The 20,652-nt window shown below is 46.2% G+C and overlaps 2 long non-coding RNA genes across 2 annotated transcripts in view; both read left to right on the top strand.

The window, feature by feature from the left end:
- Positions 1-20,652, top strand: part of LOC136619854 (uncharacterized) — a 491,210-nt gene that overhangs the window by 124,710 nt on the left and 345,848 nt on the right. The gene's annotated exons all lie outside the window — the stretch shown is intronic.
- The window catches only part of LOC136619850 (uncharacterized), a 97,398-nt gene continuing 85,970 nt past the window's right edge, over positions 9,225-20,652 (top strand). Inside the window, exon 1 of the long non-coding RNA XR_010791060.1 lies at positions 9,225-9,300. This is a non-coding gene — a long non-coding RNA (uncharacterized lncRNA). The remainder of the gene's footprint in view (positions 9,301-20,652) is intronic.

Here is a 20,652-nt window from a genome sequence, read left to right on the forward strand (position 1 = left end):
ATGCTTGGGGAAACAGTTAGGGGATTCTTTGCTCTGGCCCTGCCTCTACCCCTGGCCACTCCACTGCCTCTTTCAACCTGTTCTGCTGCTGCACTTGCCTCCCCCTCTGAAGACCTGTCGTCAGTAGGCTTAGCAAACCAGGTGGGGTCAGTCACCTCATCGTCCAGCTGCTCTTCCTCCAAATCCTCTGTGCGCTCCTCTCTCGGACTTACTGCCCTTACTACTACCTCACTGACAGACAACTGTGTCTCATCATCCTCATCCACAAAAAGCTCTTGAGACAGTTGCCGAAAGTCCCCAACCTCATCACCCGGACTCCGGGAACTTTCCAAAGGATGGGCATCGGTCACGACAAACTCCTCAGTTGAGAGAGGAACCGTTTTTTCCCACTCATGGCAGGGACCCGAGAACAGTTCCTGGGAGTCTGCCTGCTCATCAGAATATGTCATTTTCATGGAGTGAGGAGGCTGAGAGGAAGGAGGATCAGCAGCAAGAGGATTCAGAGTTGCAGTCCCTAGGCCGGGAGTAGTGGACTGAGTAGAAGACTGGGTGGTCGATATATTGCTGGACGCGTTGTCTGCCATCCACGGCAGGACCTGCTCACACTGCTCTGTTTGTAATAAAGTTCTACTACACAAACCCGTAAATTGTGAAATGAATCTGGGGAGCCCAGAAACGTGCCTCTCTCGTAATGCCGCTGCAGCCGGCTGTGATTCACCACGCCCGTAACTCGGCCTGTGCCATCACCCTCACTTGGACGTCCGGGTCCGCGTCCTCGACCCTTACCCCTACTCCTCATTATGGCGGATTAAGAATAGAGCAGGGCCCAAATAAATTACCCCACTGTACAGCACTGACAACTGTGGCTTAATTCACCACACACAGAGACTTGTAGATAATGGAGGCTCTATGCTGTCACTTGAAAAAATTAACCCCCTGTCTTGCGCTGATACCTAGGGGTAATTTACTGCTCACAGAGACTTGTAGATAATAGAGGCTGTGTGGAGTGGGAGAAGACTCTAAAGCCAGTGGATAGTGCTGGTAACTGCGGCTATCTCAACGCCCCCAAGGAAAGGGTATTGTGAGACGCTCTGCACAGCGGCAGAGCTGAAATACTTTGCAGTGGCACCGGTAATATTACAGTACTGTTTAGCGGTGAGACCTTTGTCTAATGCACTGCAGACACAGAACGGTATAACTGAAGTCGTTTGCAGTAGGCAATGAAATATTAGAGAGCAATTTCACGGTGAGACCTGGTTGTACGGCACTGCAGCCTGAGAACCCTATTACTGAAAGGCTGGGAACAGGCATAGATGCGTAATACAAAAATTGATGCACTACTACTCCCAGCCAACCACAACTATAATGCACACGGTCAGATGTAGCCCTAAGAAGGAGCTTTGGGGTTCTTGCATGGAGGATCAGGAAGATTGTATAGTGTATATAACTTTCCCTATAGAAGTGGCTGTGCTCCAACACTCTGTCTAATGCACTGCAGACACAGAATGGTATTACTGAAATCATTTGCAGTATGCTTGGAAATATTAGAGAGCAGTTTCATGGTGAGAGCTGGTTGTACGGCACTGCAGGCTGAGAACGCTATTACTGAAAGGCTGCAAACTGGCCTAGATGCGTAATACTAAAATTGATGCACTACAACTCCCAGCCAGCCATAACTATAATGCACATGGTGAGATGTAACCCTAAGAAGGACCGTTAGGGTTCTTGAATACAGATCCTACTCTAACATTTTCCCTATAGAAGCAGCTCTTTCCCTAAACTCTGCTTAATACACTGCAGACTGAGAACGCTATAGATGAAATAGCTTGCACAGCCCGAGATGTTTAAAAAAAAAATAAATTGGTGCACTACTGCTCCCAGCCAGCCACAACAGTAATGCACACTATGAAGAGTAGCCCTAAGAAGGACCGTTGGGGTTCTTGAAGACAGGATCCTACTCTAACACTTTTCCTATATCAGCAGCAGCACTTTCCCTAACCTCTGCCAGCATGCGTCTGAGGAGAGCCAGTTTAAGTACTCGGCGGTCACCTGATCGGCCCAGCCACTCACTACTGTGGGGTGGGATAGGGCTGGCACGTCACAGCAGGAAGTGGTAATGCCTTCCCTGCATGTCTATTGGCTAGAAAAGGGTGCTAAACATGTGGGGAAGGAAATGCAATTGACTCGAGTACTGTGTGGTGTTCGTCTTGAGTGCCGAGCATCTCGAGCACCCTAATGCTCGAATGAGCATCAAGCTCGGACGAGTGTGCTCACTCATCTCTAATGTCAAATTTCCAAAATTTGGCTTGGTCAGTAAGGCACAAACAGGCTTAGTCACTAAGGGCTTAATGGAAAAATGAATGCAAATGAAAGAGGCGTTTAAGATGGCTACCTGATACAAAATAGCTATAAATAGGATAAAACATGGATACATAATCATTTCACTAACAATTACAAGATCACAAGAACCAAATTATAGAGAGACACAGAAACACAGAGAGAGAGAGCGTAGAGAGACAGAGAGAGCAAAAGACAGACAGAAAAAAGTCATAAAGAGACAGAGTGAGAGCGATAGAGAGACAGAGAGAGAGCAATAGATAGACAGAGTGAGAGCAATAGAGAGACAGAAAGAGTGTGCGATAGAGAGACAGAAAGCGAGAGACAGAGAAAGACAGAGAGACAGACAGAAAGATAAACAGGCAGACCGATAGAGACTTCTAGACTTTTTTATAGTAGATATTTGCTCCAAATACAAAGTGACCCTCTAAATAATCACTTAACCGAGCAGATTTAGAAGTTCACAACAACCTTTTTTTGAAACATTTTATGTCCGCGTAGTGAACATGGGGTCAATCTAGTCTTATAAAAATAAGTAGTATGGAGCATTCCGAGAACAAATGACCATACCGTGGTGTAATCAAGTAAGTTCTTCTGTTTATTCCATTAACCAGCAGCAGTCTGGTCCTCTTGTCTCAACACACAGAAAGTATGGGATGTTCTGACCAAGCAAGATCTTACTAGACGTAGTATCTGAAAGGTACTCATGAAGGAAAATGTCAACAATATGAAAGGCTGAAGCATACAAAATGGGATGCAAAACACAAAATGGATTCATATTTCCTGCTCTAACATTAGTGTGGACCATGATACAATGTGATCGAGAAAGCTTGAAAAAAGTGAGTGCAGATGGCTTCAGAGCAGTGCACCAGTGTGTCTACTCCACAGGCTCCATATCTTACTAGATAGGAGGAGAAGGAAGATGAATCATGGCTGCCAGGCTAGAAACCTTTTTAAAATGCTGCATTTGTCCCATTAGTGTACTAAGCTTTCGGTCAGTCCCTTGTTAGCTGTAGATCTAATTACAATTCTATGGGGAGCATCAGGGGCGTACCTAAAGGCTCAGGGGCCCGGGTGCAAAAGTTCAGCTCGGGGCCCCGCTACCCAGGCCTCCACCCCACATGCCCCCGTACCCATACCTAGATCGTGCTGCATACATGATCTGTCTTGGCGTAATCTTTCCAAACATGATGCATTTCCTGCACTACATGAAGATTAGTTTGTAGCCCCGCAGGCCGCTCTCACACACACCGCTTTTTACCGCTATTAGCACAGCGCCCCGAGCGCCGTACTAACCGCGGTACACCACTCCCATAGATTTTAATGAGGTTACTCAAATTTGTGCTCGAACATGGTGTTTCTAACGCTGTGATTTTCGAGAGCTGTCTGTTCTGTTCCTGCATTTTTGTGGTTTTTAACACATCTCATCACCCATCACAATGATGGGGTGCATTGAAGAGTGCTGTCAAACTCTGTACCATGTGTTCAAAAACGCTGCTCGAAATTCCGGTAAAAATGCCACGATTTCAAGCTGCGTTTTCTGAACACGTGTGAGAGCGGCCTTAGGGGGGTCATGTGTTTGTTGTACTTTAGAACCACAATTAAGACACATAAAAACCTGCATGCAGTATTTAAAGACCGCGTACGGTATTAGGGTGACTACCCACTAGAGTTTTTTTTCACGGCGAAATTCGCAGCGTTTTTTTTTTCTGCAGGGGTCTATGGGACTTGTAATGTTAAAATCATGATCGCGCAAAACCACGATTTCGCGGTAAATCATGATTTTGCGCAATCGCTATTTTAACATTACAAGTCCCATAGACCCCTACAGAAAAAAAAAACTCTGCGAATTTCGCCGTGAAAAACAAATGTAGTGGGTAGTCACCCTAAAGGAGCTGCAGACACTATTAATAACCGCATGCGGTTTTGATGCGTTTTTTGATTGCGTGTAAAGGGTGCAAATAAATACAGTAAATCCAGGGAGATGTATAACTTATAACAAAGAGAGAGATAGATGGGAGATAGATGGGAGATAGAGAGAGAGATATGAGATAGGGAGAGAGAGAGAGATATGAGATAGAGAGAGAGATATGAGATAGATATGAGATAGATATGAGATAGATAGATAGATAGATAGATAGATAGATAGATAGATATAAGATAGATAGATAGATATAAGATAGATAGATAGATATAAGATAGATATGAGATAGATATGAGATAGATATGAGATAGATAGATATGAGATAGATAGATAGATATAAGATAGATATGAGATAGATATGAGATAGATAGATAGATAGATAGATAGATAGATAGATAGATATAAGATAGATAGATAGATATAAGATAGATATGAGATAGATATGAGATAGATATGAGATAGATAGATAGATAGATAGATAGATAGATAGATAGATATGAGATAGGCCGCCTGCACACGGGCGGAAATCCCGCGGTGGGATTTCCGCCACTGAAAGCCTGCATAGGAGTGCATTACAATACGCACTCCTATGCAGACGGCCGCGGCATGTCCTATTTTTGTGCAGGGCTCGCAGAGCCTCGCACAGAAACGTCACCCACCTGGCCGCCGGCTCCGGTCTGCGCATGCACTGGCTGCCCGGCAGCCGACACATGAAAGAGCCGGGCCGCCGGGCGCGGGTGAGTACGCACTCGTCTCTGCAGGCGCTCGGGTCGGGTCCCGCGGCGAGGATCCGACCCGCTCGTCTGCAGGCGGCCATAGATAGATATGAGATAGATAGATATGAGATAGATAGATTGATAGATAGATATGAGGTAGATAGATAGGAGATAGATAGATAGATAGATAGATAGATAGATAGATAGATAGATAGATAGATAGATAGATATGAGAGAGATAGATAGATAGATAGATAGATAGATAGATAGATATGAGATAGATAGATAGATAGATAGATAGATATGAGATAGATAGATAGATAGATAGATAGATAGGAGATAGAGAGGTAGATAGATAGATAGATATGAGATAGATAGATAGATAGATATGAGATAGATAGATAAGAGATAGATGGATATGAGATAGGTAGATATGAGATAGGTAGATATGAGATAGATAGATATGAGATAGATAGATAAGAGATAGATAGATAGATAGATAGATAGATAGATATGAGATAAATAGATAGATATGAGATAGATAGATAGATAGATATGAGATAGGTAGATATGAGATAGATAGAGGAGGGAGACAGACAGATACACACACATCTATACACTTACCCCAGGGCTCGGTCCACTTCTCCTCCATGTGACAGCAGCAGCAGGAGAGGTAAACTCAGAAGCTTCCCCGTTCAGCAGGAAGCAAGGGGGGCAGCACATGATCACTGTGCCCTGCCGTCCCATGTGACCTCCTCCCCTGCCGTCCCATGTGACCTCCTCCCGCCTCCCCTGCCGGCCCATGTGAGTACCTCCCTGCTTTTCCTCTCAGGCTGGCTGTTCTGACTGTCGCATCATGTGGGGGAAAGAACGGCCAGCCATTAATGCACTGAATGTGCATGGGGGTATGGTGGAGGGCGGCCCCGGGGCCCCCTGAGCTCACGGGCCGGGTCGCCATGGCGACCCCAGCACGCCATGATGCTACGCCTATGGGGAGCATACCTTAAAAGTCATGTGACATTCACCAAGTAGATTAACAGAGTCTTGTATTTCTGTGATAAACGGAATCCAAATATTGAAAGAAAAACTCAGATAAATTGACAAGCAATTGCTGAACCAAGGACTATGAGTTTATGGAAATAGGAGAAGAGAAGATGGACCAATGCTAGAAATAAAGTCACCGGAGTCACAATATTAAAGAAGTCTGAGTAGTGGACAAGGGAGGTGCATATCATAGTGTAGCAAACTACCAGATGGAGAGAGTGTGTCAGAGAGGGGTATAGCATGGTAAACCTTAAGAAAATTAGGGACGTTTACAAAGTCAATTGTATTGTGCAGAAAGACTGCCTCCAATGCACAAGTTGTACAAGAACATAACTACTATATTACTGCCTTCTGTGTACAAAAATATTACTATTTTTAGACTGTTCCTATGCAAAAAAAATATGACTACTGTAATACTGACCACTACGCACAACAATATAGCTACTATAATACTGCCTATTATGTACAGGAATATAACTACTATAATACTGCCCTGTCTGTACAAGAATATAACTACTATAATACTGCACTGTCTGTACAAGAATATAACTACTATAGTAGTACCCACTATGCACAAGAATATAGCTACAATAATACTGCCCCCTATGTACAAGAATATAACTACTATAATACTGCCCCCTATGTACAAGAATATAACTACTATAATACTGCTATTATGTACAAGAATATACCTACTATAATACTGCCTCCTATGTACCATAGTATTACTACTATAGTACTCTCCCCTATGTACAAGAATACAATTACTATAATAATGCCTCCTATGTACAAGAATATAACTACTATAATACTGCCTCCTATGTACCATAGTATCACTACTATAGTACTCTGCCCTATGTACAACAATATAATTACTATAATAATGTCCCCTATGTACAAGAATATAACTACTATAATACTGCCCCTATGTACAAGGATATAACTACTATAATACTGCTATTATGTACAAGAGTATAACTACTATAATACTGATCCTATGTACAAGAATATAACTACTATAATACTGTGTTGTATGTACAAGAATATAACTACTATAATACTGCGTTGTATGTACAAGAATATAACTACCATAATTCTGCCCCATGTACAAGAATATAACTACTAAAATACTGCCCCCTATGGACAAGAATATAACTACTATAATGTTTCCCCCTATGTACAAGAATATAACTACTATAATACTGCCTCCTATGTACAAGAATATAACTACTATAATACTGCCCCCTATGTACAAGAATATAACTACTATAATACTGCCCCCTATGTATAAGAATATAACTACTATAATTCTGCCCCTATGTACAAGAATATAACTATTATATTACTGCCTCCTATGTATAAGAATATAACAACTATAATACTGCCCCCTATGTACAAGAATATAACTACTATAATACTGCCCCCTATGTACAAGAATATAACTACTATCATTCTGCCCCCTATGTAAAAGAATATAACTACTATATAACTGCCCCCTATGTACAAGAATATAACTACTGTAATATTGCCCCCTATGTACAAGAATATAACTACTATAATACTGCCTCCTATGTACAAGAATATAACTACTACAATACTGCCTCCTTTGTACAAGAATATAACTACTATAATACTGCCCCCTATGTACAAGAATATAACTACTATAATACTGCCCCCTATGTACAAGAATATAACTACTATCATTCTGCCCCCTATGTAAAAGAATATAACTACTATAACACTGTGTTGTATGTACAAAAATATAACTACTATAATTCTGCCCCTATGTACAAGAATATAACTACTAAAATACTGCCCCCTATGTACAAGAATATAACTACTATAATACTGCTCCTATGTACAAGAATATAACTACTATCATTCTGCACCCTATGTACAAGAATATAACTACTATAATACTGCCCCCTATGTACAAGAATATAACTACTATAATACTGTCCCCTATATACAAGAATATAACTACTATAATACTGCCCCCTATGTACAAGAATATAACTACTATAATACTGCCCCCTATGTACAAGAATTTTACTACTATAATACTGCTCCCATGTAAAAGAATATAACTGCTATAATACTGCTCATATGTACAAGAATATAACTACTACAATACTGCCCCCTATGTACAAAAATAGAACTACTATAATACTGCCCCATATGTACAAGAATATAACTACTATAGTACTCTCCCCTATGTACAAGAATATAATTACTATAATACTGCCCCCTATGTACAAGAATAAAAGTACTATAATACTGCTCCTATGTACAAGAATATAACTACTATAATATTGCTCCTATGTACAAGAATATAACTACTATCAATCTGCACCCTATGAAAAAGAATATAACTACTATAATACTGCTCATATGTACAAGAATATAACTACTATAATACTGCCCCTATGTACAAGAATATAACTACTAAAATACTGCTCCCTATGTACAAGAGTAGAACTACTGTAATACTGCCTTCTATGTACAAGAATATAACTACTGTAATATTGCCCCCTATGTACAAGACTATAACTACTATAATACTGCCTCCTTTGTACAAGAATATAACTACTATAATACTGCCTCCTATGTACAAGAATATAACTACTATAATACTGCCCCCTTTGTACAAGAATATCACTACTATAATACTGTCCTCCTATGTACAAGAATATAACTACTACAATACTGCCTCCTTTGTACAAGAATATAACTACTATAATACTGCCTCCTATGTACAATAATATAACTACTACAATACGGCCTCCTTTGTACAATAATATCACTACTATAATACTGCTCCTATGTACAGGAATATAACTACTATAATACTGCCCCCTATGTACAAGAATATAACTACTATAATACTGCCCCCTATGTACAAGAATATAACTACTATAGTACTCTCCCCTATGTACAAGAATATAACTACTATAATACTGCCCCCTATGTACAAGAATATAACTACTATAATACTGCCCCTTATGTACAAGAATATAACTACTATAATACTGCCCCCTATGTACAAGAATATAACTACTATAATACTGCCCCCATATGTACAAGAATGTAACTACTATAAGTACTATAATGACTCACTAAAACTGCAGTAATGGGGCAGATCATATAATGAAATTATGTATTACTTATTATTGATGCCTTTTCTGTTTACTATATTATTACCTAGCATTTTCTCTTTATTCTCAGACATGGGGTTCCTCTGTATTCTGCAGATTTGCATATTCAGCGCACTGTTTTGTGGTAAGAATTAAAATGGCAATTAAATGCTCATTACAATATATGGCCATATTCCTAGTTCATAGCCAAGCAACCATAGAGTTATCAAACATGGCCAACATTCCTTTATACAGCAACTACAACAGAAAACACAAGATGCAGATCTGTAAATAAGATGACATAAAAAAACAAGCGAAGTTAATCTGCAAAAATCGTACAACATAATAGTTATATAAATGTTGTATCACCTAATCATATCTACCTAAAGACGTTAGCTAACATACCACTTGTATCCCACGGTGAATGCCGGAACAGCAAACATTCAAGAATTATTTTTTTTTATTTAGCCCTTTCAAAAAAATGAAATAAGGAAGGATCAAAAAGTCATAAAGACTTCAAAATGTACCCATGAAAACATAACCCTGTATCACAAAAATCGACAGGAAAATCTCTAAATTACAGATTTCAGATTCGTACAGCACGAATGTAAATGATTGTTTGTAAGTTTATTTATTATGACAAAAGCATTAAGACTAGAGATGAGCGAACACCAAAATGTTCGGGTGTTCGTTATTCGGAACGAACTTCCCGCGATGCTCGAGGGTTCGTTTCGAGTAACGAACCCCATTGAAGTCAATGGGCGACCTGAGCATTTTTGTATTTCGCCGATGCTCGCTAAGGTTTTCATTTGTGAAAATCTGGGCAATTCAAGAAAGTGATGGGAACGACACAGCAACGGATAGGGCAGGCGAGGGGCTACATGTTGGGCTGCATCTCAAGTTCCCAGGTCCCACTATTAAGCCACAATACCGGCAAGAGTGCCCCCCCCCCCCCTCCCAACAACTTTTACTTCTGAAAAGCCCTCATTAGCAATGCATACCTTTGCTAAGCACCACACTAGCTACAACAAAGCACAATCACTGCCTGGATGACACTCCGCTGCCACTTCTCCTGGGTTACATGCTGACCAACCGCCCCCCTCCCCCCCACAGCGCACACCAAAGTGTCCCTGCGCAGCCTTCAGCTGCCCTCATGCCACGCCACACTCATGTCTATTTAGAAGTGCGTCTGCCATGAGGAGGAACCGCAGGCACACACTGCAGAGGGTTGGCATGGCTAGGCAGCGACCCTCTTTAAAAGTGGCGGGGCGATAGCCCACAATGCTGTACAGAAGCAATAAGAAATAGAATCCTGTGCCACCGCCATCAGGAGCTGCACACGTGGGCATAGTAATGGGGAACCTATGTGCCACACACTATTCATTCTGTCAAGGTGTCTGCATGCCCCAGTCAGACTGGTAATATGTACCTTAACAGTAACCGCGTTGGTGGTAATGTGGTGGTGACTGCGGACCTAGTAGCACAGTTGTATTTTGTTGGTTTTCGGAATGCGGCCAGGATTAAGTGGGCCGTGGCGGGGGGATGGTGGGGGGGCTCTCTTGTTGTGTCGGTAAAGGTGAAATTCTTGGACTGCCACCAGACGAACCAATGCAAAGACATTTGCCAAGAATGTTTTCCCTGTTGGAGGAGGAGGGGGATGTTTTTGAGGCACTACGTGTCCTCTCCACGTGTCCGTGGTTATATGCACCTTTACAGTAACCGCGTTGGTGGTAATGTGGTGGTGACTGCAGACCTAGTAGCACGGTTTTATTTTGTTGGTTTTCGGAATGCGGCCAGGATTAAGTGGGCCGTGGCGGGGGGATGGTGTGGGGGCTCTCTTGTTGTGTCGGTAAAGGTGAAATTCTTGGACTGCCACCAGACGAACCAATGCAAAGACATTTGCCAAGAATGTTTTCCCTGTTGGAGGAGGAGGGGGATGTTTTTGAGGCACTACGTGTCCTCTCCACGTGTCCGTGGTTATATGCACCTTTACAGTAACCGCGTTGGTGGGAAATGGCCTCGCCGCCATTATGTCTTTGGGAAGCCTCTGTTTCCACACCCCAGAGACATACCATTAGCAGCGGTATAGGCAGAGCTCAGAATTCGTAACATTCCAGCCGTAGCATTAGGACAGGCCCCACTAACATATCACTAGCAGCATTATAGGAGGAGCGCAGTCTTCGTTCCATGTCAGCAATAGTAGCACTCAAGACAGGCCCCAGTAACAATTCCGAAGCAGCAGTATAGCGGGAGCGCAGTCTTCGTTCCATGTCAGCAATAGTAGCACTCAAGACAGGCCCCAGTAACAATTCCGAAGCAGCAGTATAGCGGGAGCGCAGTCTTCGTTCCATGTCAGCAATAGTAGCACTCAAGACAGGCCCCAGTAACAATTCCGAAGCAGCAGTATAGCGGGAGCGCAGTCTTCGTTCCATGTCAGCAATAGTAGCACTCAAGACAGGCCCCAGTAACAATTCCGAAGCAGCAGTATAGCGGGAGCGCAGTCTTCGTTCCATGTCAGCAATAGTAGCACTCAAGACAGGCCCCAGTAACAATTCCGAAGCAGCAGTATAGCGGGAGCGCAGTCTTCGTTCCATGTCAGTAGCCTTAGTATAGCCAAGGCCCAAGTTACATTTATGTAGCTAAAGTGTAGGCCAACCCCACACACCTTTCTGTACCATGAGTGCAGGCGAAGAACATACAAATTGCTATGATTACACTGTAGGTGAGGGCCCCAAAAATTTGGTGTACCAACAGTACTAATGTACCTCAGTAAAAATTGGCCATGCCCAACCAAGATGGCAGGTGAATCGCTTTGGTTAATGTGGCTTAAGTGGTAACTAGGCCTGGAGGCAGCCCAGTGTAACGAAAAATTGGTTCAAGTTAAAGTTCCAAAGCTTTTAAGCGCATTGAAACTTATAAAAATTGTTCTGAAAAATTATTTGAGTGAGCCTTGTGGCCCTAAGAAAAATTGCCCGTTCAGCGTGATTACGTGAGGTTTCAGGAGGAGGAGCAGGAGGAGGAGGAGGAATATTAGACACAGATTGATGAAGCAGAAATGTCCCCGTTTTGGATGGTGAGAGAGAACGTAGCTTCCATCCGCGGGTGCAGCCTACGTATTGCTTATGTATCGCTGCTGTCCGCTGGTGGAGAACAGAAGTCTGGGGAAATCCAGCCTTTGTTCATCTTGATGAGTGTTAGCCTGTCGGCACTGTCGGTTGACAAGCGGCTACGCTTATCTGTGATGATTCCCCCAGCCGCACTAAACACCCTCTCCGACAAGACGCTAGCCGCAGGACAAGCAAGCACCTCCAGGGCATACAGCGCTAGTTCAGGCCACGTGTCCAGCTTCGACACCCAGTAGTTGTAGGGGGCAGAGGCGTCACCGAGGATGGTCGTGCGATCTGCTACGTACTCCCTCACCATCCTTTTACAGTGCTCCCGCCGACTCAGCCTTGACTGGGGAGCGGTGACACAGTCTTGGTGGGGAGCCATAAAGCTGGCCAGGCCCTTAAAGACTGTTGCACTGCCTGGGATGTACATGCTGCTCGATCTACGCACATCCCCTGCTACCTTGCCCTCGGTACTCTGCGCCTTCTGCCACTAGCGCTGTCGGCTGGGAATTTTACCATCAGCTTGTCCGCAAGGGTCCTGTGGTATAGCAACACTCTCGAACCCCTTTCCTCTTCGGGAATCAGAGTGGGCAGGTTCTCCTTATACCGTGGATCGAGCAGTGTGTACACCCAGTAATCCGTCGTGGCCAGAATGCGTGCAACGCGAGGGTCACGAGAAAGGCATCCTAACATGAAGTCAGCCATGTGTGCCAGGGTACCTGTACGCAACACATGGCTGTCTTCACTAGGAAGATCACTTTCAGGATCCTCCTCCTCCTCCTCCTCCTCCTCAGGCCATACACGCTGAAAGGATGACAGGCAATCAGCCGGTGTACCGTCAGCAGCGGGCCAAGCTGTCTCTTCCCCCTCCTCCTCATCCTCCTCATGCTCCTCCTCCTCCTCCTGTACGCGCTGAGAAATAGACAGGAGGGTGCCCTGACTATCCAGCGGCATACTGTCTTCCCCCGCCCCCGTTTCCGAGCGCAAAGCAGCTGCCTTTATGGTTTGCAGGGAATTTCTCAAGATGCATAGCAGAGGAATGGTGACGCTAATGATTGTAGCATCGCCGCTCACCACCTGGGTAGACTCCTCAAAATTACCAAGGACATGGCAGATGTCTGCCAACCAGGCCCACTCTTCTGAAAGGAATTGAGGAGGTTGACTCCCACAGCGCCGCCCATGTTGGAGTTGGTATTCGACTATAGCTCTACGTTGTTCATAGAGCCTGGCCAACATGTGGAGCGTAGAGTTCCACCGTGTGGGCACGTCGCACAGCAGTCGGTGCACTGGCAGCTTAAAGTGATGTTGCAGGGTGCGCAGGGTGGCAGCGTCCGTGTGGGACTTGCGGAAATGTGCGCAGAGCCGGCGCGCCTTTACGAGCAGGTCTGACAAGCATGGGTAGCTTTTCAGAAAGCGCTGAACCACCAAATTAAAGACGTGGGCCAGGCATGGCACGTGCGTGAGGCTGCCGAGCTGCAGAGCCGCCACCAGGTTACGGCCGTTGTCACACACGACCATGCCCGGTTGGAGGCTCAGCGGCGCAAGCCAGTGGTCGGTCTGCTGTGTCAGACCCTGCAGCAGTTCGTGGGCCGTGTGCCTCTTATCGCCTAAGCTGAGTAGTTTCAGCACGGCCTGCTGATGCTTGCCCACCGCTGTGCTGCCACACCGCGCGACACCGACTGCTGGCGACATGCTGCTGCTAACACATCTTGATTGCGAGACAGAGGAGGAGGAGGAGGGTGCTTTAGTGGAGGAAGCATACACCTCCGCAGATACCACCACCGAGCTGGGGTCCGCAATTCTGGGGGTGGGTAGGACGTGAGCGGTCCCGGGCTCTGACTCTGTCCCAGCCTCCACTAAATTCACCCAATGTGCCGTCAGGGAGATGTAGTGGCCCTGCCCGCCTGTGCTTGTCCACGTGTCCGTAGTTAAGTGGACCGTGGCAGTAACCGCGTTGGTGAGGGCGCGTACAATGTTGCGGGAGACGTGGTCGTGCAGGGCTGGGACGGCACATCGGGAAAAGTAGTGGCGACTGGGAACTGAGTAGCGCGGGGCCGCCGCCTCCATGATACTTTTGAAGGACTCCGTTTCCACAACCCTATACGGCAGCATCTCAAGGCTGATGAATTTTGCTATGCGGACGGTTAACGTTTGAGCGTGCGAGTGCGTGGCGGCGTACTTGCGCTTGCGCTCCAACAGTTGCGCAAGCGACGGCTGGACGGTGCGCTGAACTACATTGCTGGATGGGGCCGAGGACAGCGGAGGTGAGGGTGTGGGTGCAGGCCAGGAGACGGTAGTGCCTGTGTCCTGAGAGGGGGGTTGCATCTCAGTGGCAGGTTGGGGCACAGGGGGAGAGGCAGGGGTGCAAACCGGAGGCGCTGAACGGCCTTCGTTCCACCTTGTGGGGTGCTTGGCCATCATATGTCTGCGCATGGTGGTGGTGGTGAGGCTGTTGGTGTTGGCTCCCCGGCTGAGCTTTGCACGACAAAGGTTGCACACCACTGTTCGTCGGTCGTCAGGCGTCTCTGTGAAAAACTGCCAGACCTTAGAGCACCTCGGCCTCTGCAGGGTGGCATGGCGCGAGGGGGCGCTTTGGGAAACAGTTGGTGGATTATTCGGTCTGGCCCTGCCTCTACCCCTGGCCACCGCACTGCCTCTTGCAACCTGCCCTGCTGATGCCCTTGACTCCCCCTCTGAAGACCTGTCCTCCTGAGTAAGCGTTGCACACCAGGTTGGGTCAGTCACCTCATCGTCCTGCTGCTCTTCCTCCGAATCCTCTGTGCGCTGCTCCCTCGGACTTACTGCCCTTACTACTACCTCACTGCAAGACAACTGTGTCTGATCGTCATCGTCCTCCTCACCCACAGAAAGTTGTTGAGACAGTTGGCGGAAGTCCCCAGCCTCTTCCCCCGGACCCCGGGAACTTTCGAATGGTTGGGCATCAGTGACGATAAACTCCTCTGGTGGGAGAGGAACCGCTGCTGCCCAATCTAAGCAGGGACCCGAGAACAGTTCCTGGGAGTGTTCCCGCTCCTGAGCAGGTGTCATTGTAGTGGAGTGAGGAGGCTGGGAGGAAGGAGGAGCAGCAGACAGAGGATTCGGATTTGCAGCAGTGGACGGCGCAGAACTGCGGGTTGACGATAGGTTGCTCGAAGCACTTTCTGCCATCCAGGACAGGACCTGCTCACACTGCTCATTTTCTAATAACCGTCTCCCGCGTGGACCCATTAATTGGGCGATGAATGTGGGGACGCCAGAAACGTGCCTCTCTCCTAATCGCGCAGCAGTCGGCTGCGACACACCTGGATCAGGAGCTCGGCCTGTGCCCACACCCTGACTTGGCCCTCCGCGTCCTCGGCCACGTCCACGTCCTCTAGGCCTACCCCTACCCCTCAGCATGCTGTATTACCAGTGATTTGATTTCACAGGCAGCTAATAAATTGGCGCAAGACTGCAGGCCAAATATAATTTTTTCCCTTTTTTGAAAACGAAAGGCCCCACTGCCTCTAGTGAATGTATAATCTAAGTTTAATAACTGTGCTGTTTTCCTGCTAATGTGTCACAGAACGTGAGGGTAGCAGAGTTATTAACTGTGGCAGAGCAGGTATTTTTTTTCCCAATTAAGGAAAGCAAATGGCGAAGCCAGCAGTAAACCGTAGCTGGGTGCGTCTGATTTTTTAACGTTGTACACGCAGCTCACACATGTCCACCGCCCTTAGGACGGACAGAGGCAGGACAAATCGAATTATTTTCCGTTTTTTTGCACCAAAAGGCAGCACTGCGTATATTCAATGAACATGAGAAGTTTAATAACTGTGCTGTTTTCCTGCTAATGTGTCACAGAACGTGAGGGTAGCAGAGTTATTAACTGTGGCAGAGCAGGTATTTTTTTCCCAATTAAGGAAAGCAAATGGCGAAGCCAGCAGTAAACCGTAGCTGGGTGCGTCTGATTTTTAAAGGTTGCACACGCAGCCGACACGTGTCCACCGCCCTTAGGACGGACAGAGGCAGGACAAATAGAAATATTTTCCGTTTTTTTGCACCAAAAGGCAGCACTGCGTATATTCAATGAACATGAGAAGTTTAATAACTGTGCTGTGTCCCTGCTAATGTGTCACAGAACGTGAGGGTAGCAGAGTTATTAACTGTGGCAGAGCAGGTATTTTTTTCCCAATTAAGGAAAGCAAATGGCGAAGCCAGGAGTAAAACGTAGCTGGGTGCGTCTGATTTTTAAAGGTTGCACACGCAGCCGACACGTGTCCACCGCCCTTAGGACGGACAGAGGCAGGACAAATAGAAATATTTTCCGTTTTTTTCCACCAAAAGGCAGCACTGCGTATATTCAATGAATAATAACTCTGTTGTGGCCCTGCCTACACAATTCTTTCCCTGCAGTATCAATGGAGGGTGCAATGCTCTGCAGAGGCGATTTTGAGAAGTAAAATAAAATGCAGCACAGCTAACAGCAGCCTGGACAGTACTGCACACGGATAAATATGGCCCTAGAAAGGACCGTTGAGGTTCTTGAAGGCTACACTCACTCCTAACACTCTCCCTTCCTATGCAACACTTCTGTCCCTAATGGCGGGTGCAACGCTCTGCAGAGGCGATTTTGAGAAAAAAAAAATTGCCACTGCTAACAGCAGCCAACACACAGCTATCAGTGGCCCTAATAAGGACCTTTGGGGGGCCTTGAAGCCTACACTAACTACCAATTCTTTCCCTACAGCAGCTCCGGTACAAACAGCACTGTCCCTCATCTAACTCACACGGCATCTGAGGCGAGCCGCGGGAGGGGCCGACTTTTATATTCGGCGGACACCTGATCTCCCCAGCCACTCACTGCAGGGGGGTGGTATAGGGCTTGACTGTCACAGGGGGAAGTTGTAATGCCTTCCCTGTCATTCAATTGGCCAGAAAAGCGCGCTAACGTCTCAGGGAAGGAAGTGAAAGTAACCCGAACACCGCATGGTGTTCGTTACGAATAACGAACATCACGAACACCCTAATATTCGCACGAATATCAAGCTCGGAAGAACACGTTCGCTCATCTCTAATTAAGACCTAAAAAAGCTCTACTTTGGTTATTGCCATAATTGTAGTGACCTCCAGCATAAAGGTAACATGACTGTTCTTTACTAGAGATGAGCGAGTATACTCGCTAAGGCCTCGGTCAGACGACCATTTTTTGCTGCGATTTGCGGATCGCATAACGGATGCACATCCGCAAATCGTGTGACAGGGGCCGACGAGTCGCCGAAAAATCTGCAGCTAGCAGCGTTTTCGGCGAAACGGGCCTGATCAAAGGAGCGCTGTCCACCCATTGAAATTCAATGGGCTGCCGGTGAGCGCAGGATGAATTTTCAGGAAGGGCTTAACCCCTTAACGACTGCTCCATCGGGGAACTACGTCCTCAGTAAGTGGGCTTTAATCCTAGAGGACGTAGTTTTATGCATCCTCTTTGGATTAATGCCCACTTGCCTGAGGACGTGACAGCTCCATGCTGTCGGTGCCCGCAGGTAGCCAACAGCATGGAGCTGTCATCCCAGGATGGGGGCAATCCCCCCCGGCATTGCGATCGGCACTACCCAGTGGATAGCGGCCGATTGCAAAAAAGTACACAAAGCAGTGTAAAAAGTTAGATATTCAGCTGCCCCGATGGATCAGATCCATCGGGGCAGCTGAAATTACTCACCCGGCTTGTCCGCGGTGTCCCCCGAAGATCGGGTCCTCCCGGACCCGCTGCCGTCCTTCTGCACATGCGCGCCAGACGATGACATTAGGGGCATGCGCAGAAGCCCGGGAGCCCCCGGGAAATTTGAAATCTCCTGGCTCCCGGCTCCTGAAGGTAGCCGCTGTGACTGGTCCCCGGACCCGCGTTCGCTGCTATCCAATGGATAGCGGCGATCACGAAAAAGTTACAAAAGTTAAAAAAAAGTAATGTTTCACCTCCCCTCATGGATCGGATCCATGAGGGGAGGTGAAAATCCTCTGCGATGTCCCGATGTCCCGGGACCCGAAATCCCCGTCTGCGCATGTGCGCCGGATGTCAATCATCGGGCGCGTGCACAGACGGGCTCGAGCCCCGGGAAATTCAAAATCCCTCTGCTCCTGGCTGCCATGTGTAGCCCAGAGCAGAGGGATGCCCCTGCAAAGATGATCACTGTTATCCAATGGATAGCAGTGATCATTTAAAGTAAAAAAAAAAGTGTAAAAAGTAAAAAAAAGCTTGCGTTTCATCTCCCCTACGGATCATATCTGTGAGGGAGGATGAAATGACGTACCTAAGGCCTGCGGATTTATCCGCGGACCTTACCCCAGCTTCTGCGCACACGCCTGTCGCCACAATGGCAGGCGCATGGGCAAAAGCTGCGGTAATTTAAAATCTCCCTACTCCTGGCTACAAAACTTAGCCGAGAGCCTGGAGATTTCACGGGGTGCCGCGGTGAGCGGTTCCTGATCACGTGTTCACCGTTATCCAATGGATAATGGCAATCACGTAAAAGTAAAAAAAGGTGAAGGTTCATCTCCCTTCACCGATGCGAGAGGAGATGAAACATTTTACCGGAGGCCTCCGTATTTGCACCCTGACGCTATCCTCCTCCGTGAACTTTCCCGGATTCTGCACATGCGACCGCCGGCAAAACACCAGACACATGTGCAGGAGTCAGGGAGCCCAGGAAACTTAAAATCTCCTTACTCCCAGCGACCAACGGTCGCCGAGAGCCTGGAGCAGTGACAGGTGGCCTCGTTGAGCGGTCCCCGGTCACGTGAAAAAAAGGTAGCGATCTAACATAAGTCGGTCTCACATAACCGGATAGGAATTACGGATTCCGCATGCGTCTGATCCGCGGTAATACAGATCAATCGCATTGGATTACACAATTCCGCTCACATTAGTGGGTTGGAATTGCGTAATCCATTCGCAGAAAAGAGAACGCAGCATGTTCTATTTTACCGCGAATATCCGCAACATAGAGCCTTGTGCTCCATGGTCGCAGATATACCCGCAGCCCGTACGCAACTACCTTGTATATAGGCTGCGGGTACCCGTGTCATCGCTAAGCGACGGTGCAGGAAATACAAACAACAACAAAAAATATACTGTGCATGACCGCCTGTGTGAGTAGGCATTTATGCGCAGTACATTACGTGGCTGTACGCAGGGTCACAGCCGGGCTCACAGCTGGGATCCACTGCGGGCCTCCGCAAGCGGATTCCACCTACAGCTGCGTGAGCCCGGCGTTATTCAGACTGCTACCTATAATCCGTAATTTACAAGAAGCCCCTGATACGCTCGCCTTCCTGCAGTTCCAGGAGCACCTTGTTGAGCGTCTTCTGTGTGAGACCGCCGCACCTCCTCAAGCTAACGGAGACTCACAGAGCGCCACTTTTTACACCCCATACCCACCACGGAGGTCACGAAATACCCCAAAAAGCATGAGAGGAGGGAGGATACACAGTTTTATTGCCCCATGTACCCATCCCAGCCAGCCTCCGTAATTACCCCTGTCTTCGGAAATACTACACAGTTCACATTATTACTTTTATCTAAGATTGTCACTGAACACGGGACAAAAAGGGGTATCTATTTTGGTGTGCAAGTCTTCATTCATGTGTGTGCTGTACAAAAAAAGCAGTTTTTAAAATGACAGAATTGTCAAAAAAACGAAAATCATATTTTTTTCCTTTTGCTTTGCTTGAATTCATTCAAAAACTGTGGGGTCAAAATGGGCAGTACACTCCTAGATAAATTCGTTAAGGGGTCTAGTTTTCAAAATGGGGTCACTTGTGGGGTTTCTCTTTGGTTTTGGCCGCTCAAGAGCTCTACAAGTGTGCTATGTGGCCGAAAACGCCTTTAAGGAAAACTTATGTTCTGAAAGACACCGACTACTTTCGTTTTGGGCCCCGTTGTGCATCCAGACATAAGATTAGGGCCACAATGGGTATGTTTCTGAACACGGGAGAACAGGGATATCCATTTTGGGGTGTAAATCCTCATTTTCATGGGCACTATAGGAAAAAAATATGTCTTTAAAATGACATATTTGCAAAAATATGAAATTTTATTTTATCTCCTCTAAATTTAATTAATTCCTGAAAAAAACTGGTGGGGTCAAAATACTCATGACACCCCTTATTGGATACATTAAGGGGTGTAGTTTTTAAAATGGGGTCATTTGGGGGGGGGATCTATTATTCTGACACTAATGAGCCTTTGCAAACTTGGCTTGGTACAGGAAAACAAAGTGTTCCTCAAAATTCTGAAAAGTAATGTTAAATTTGTACGTCATTTAAATGGTTAAAAAAACACAAAAGTTTTTCAAATGTGCATTCAGAATAAAGTAAACTGATGAAGTAAATATATATCTTATCCAAAATGTGTA

The sequence above is a fragment of the Eleutherodactylus coqui genome, chromosome 1 (genome assembly GCF_035609145.1).
Source record: "Eleutherodactylus coqui strain aEleCoq1 chromosome 1, aEleCoq1.hap1, whole genome shotgun sequence".
In the NCBI taxonomy this organism is placed as follows: Eukaryota; Metazoa; Chordata; class Amphibia; order Anura; family Eleutherodactylidae; genus Eleutherodactylus; species Eleutherodactylus coqui.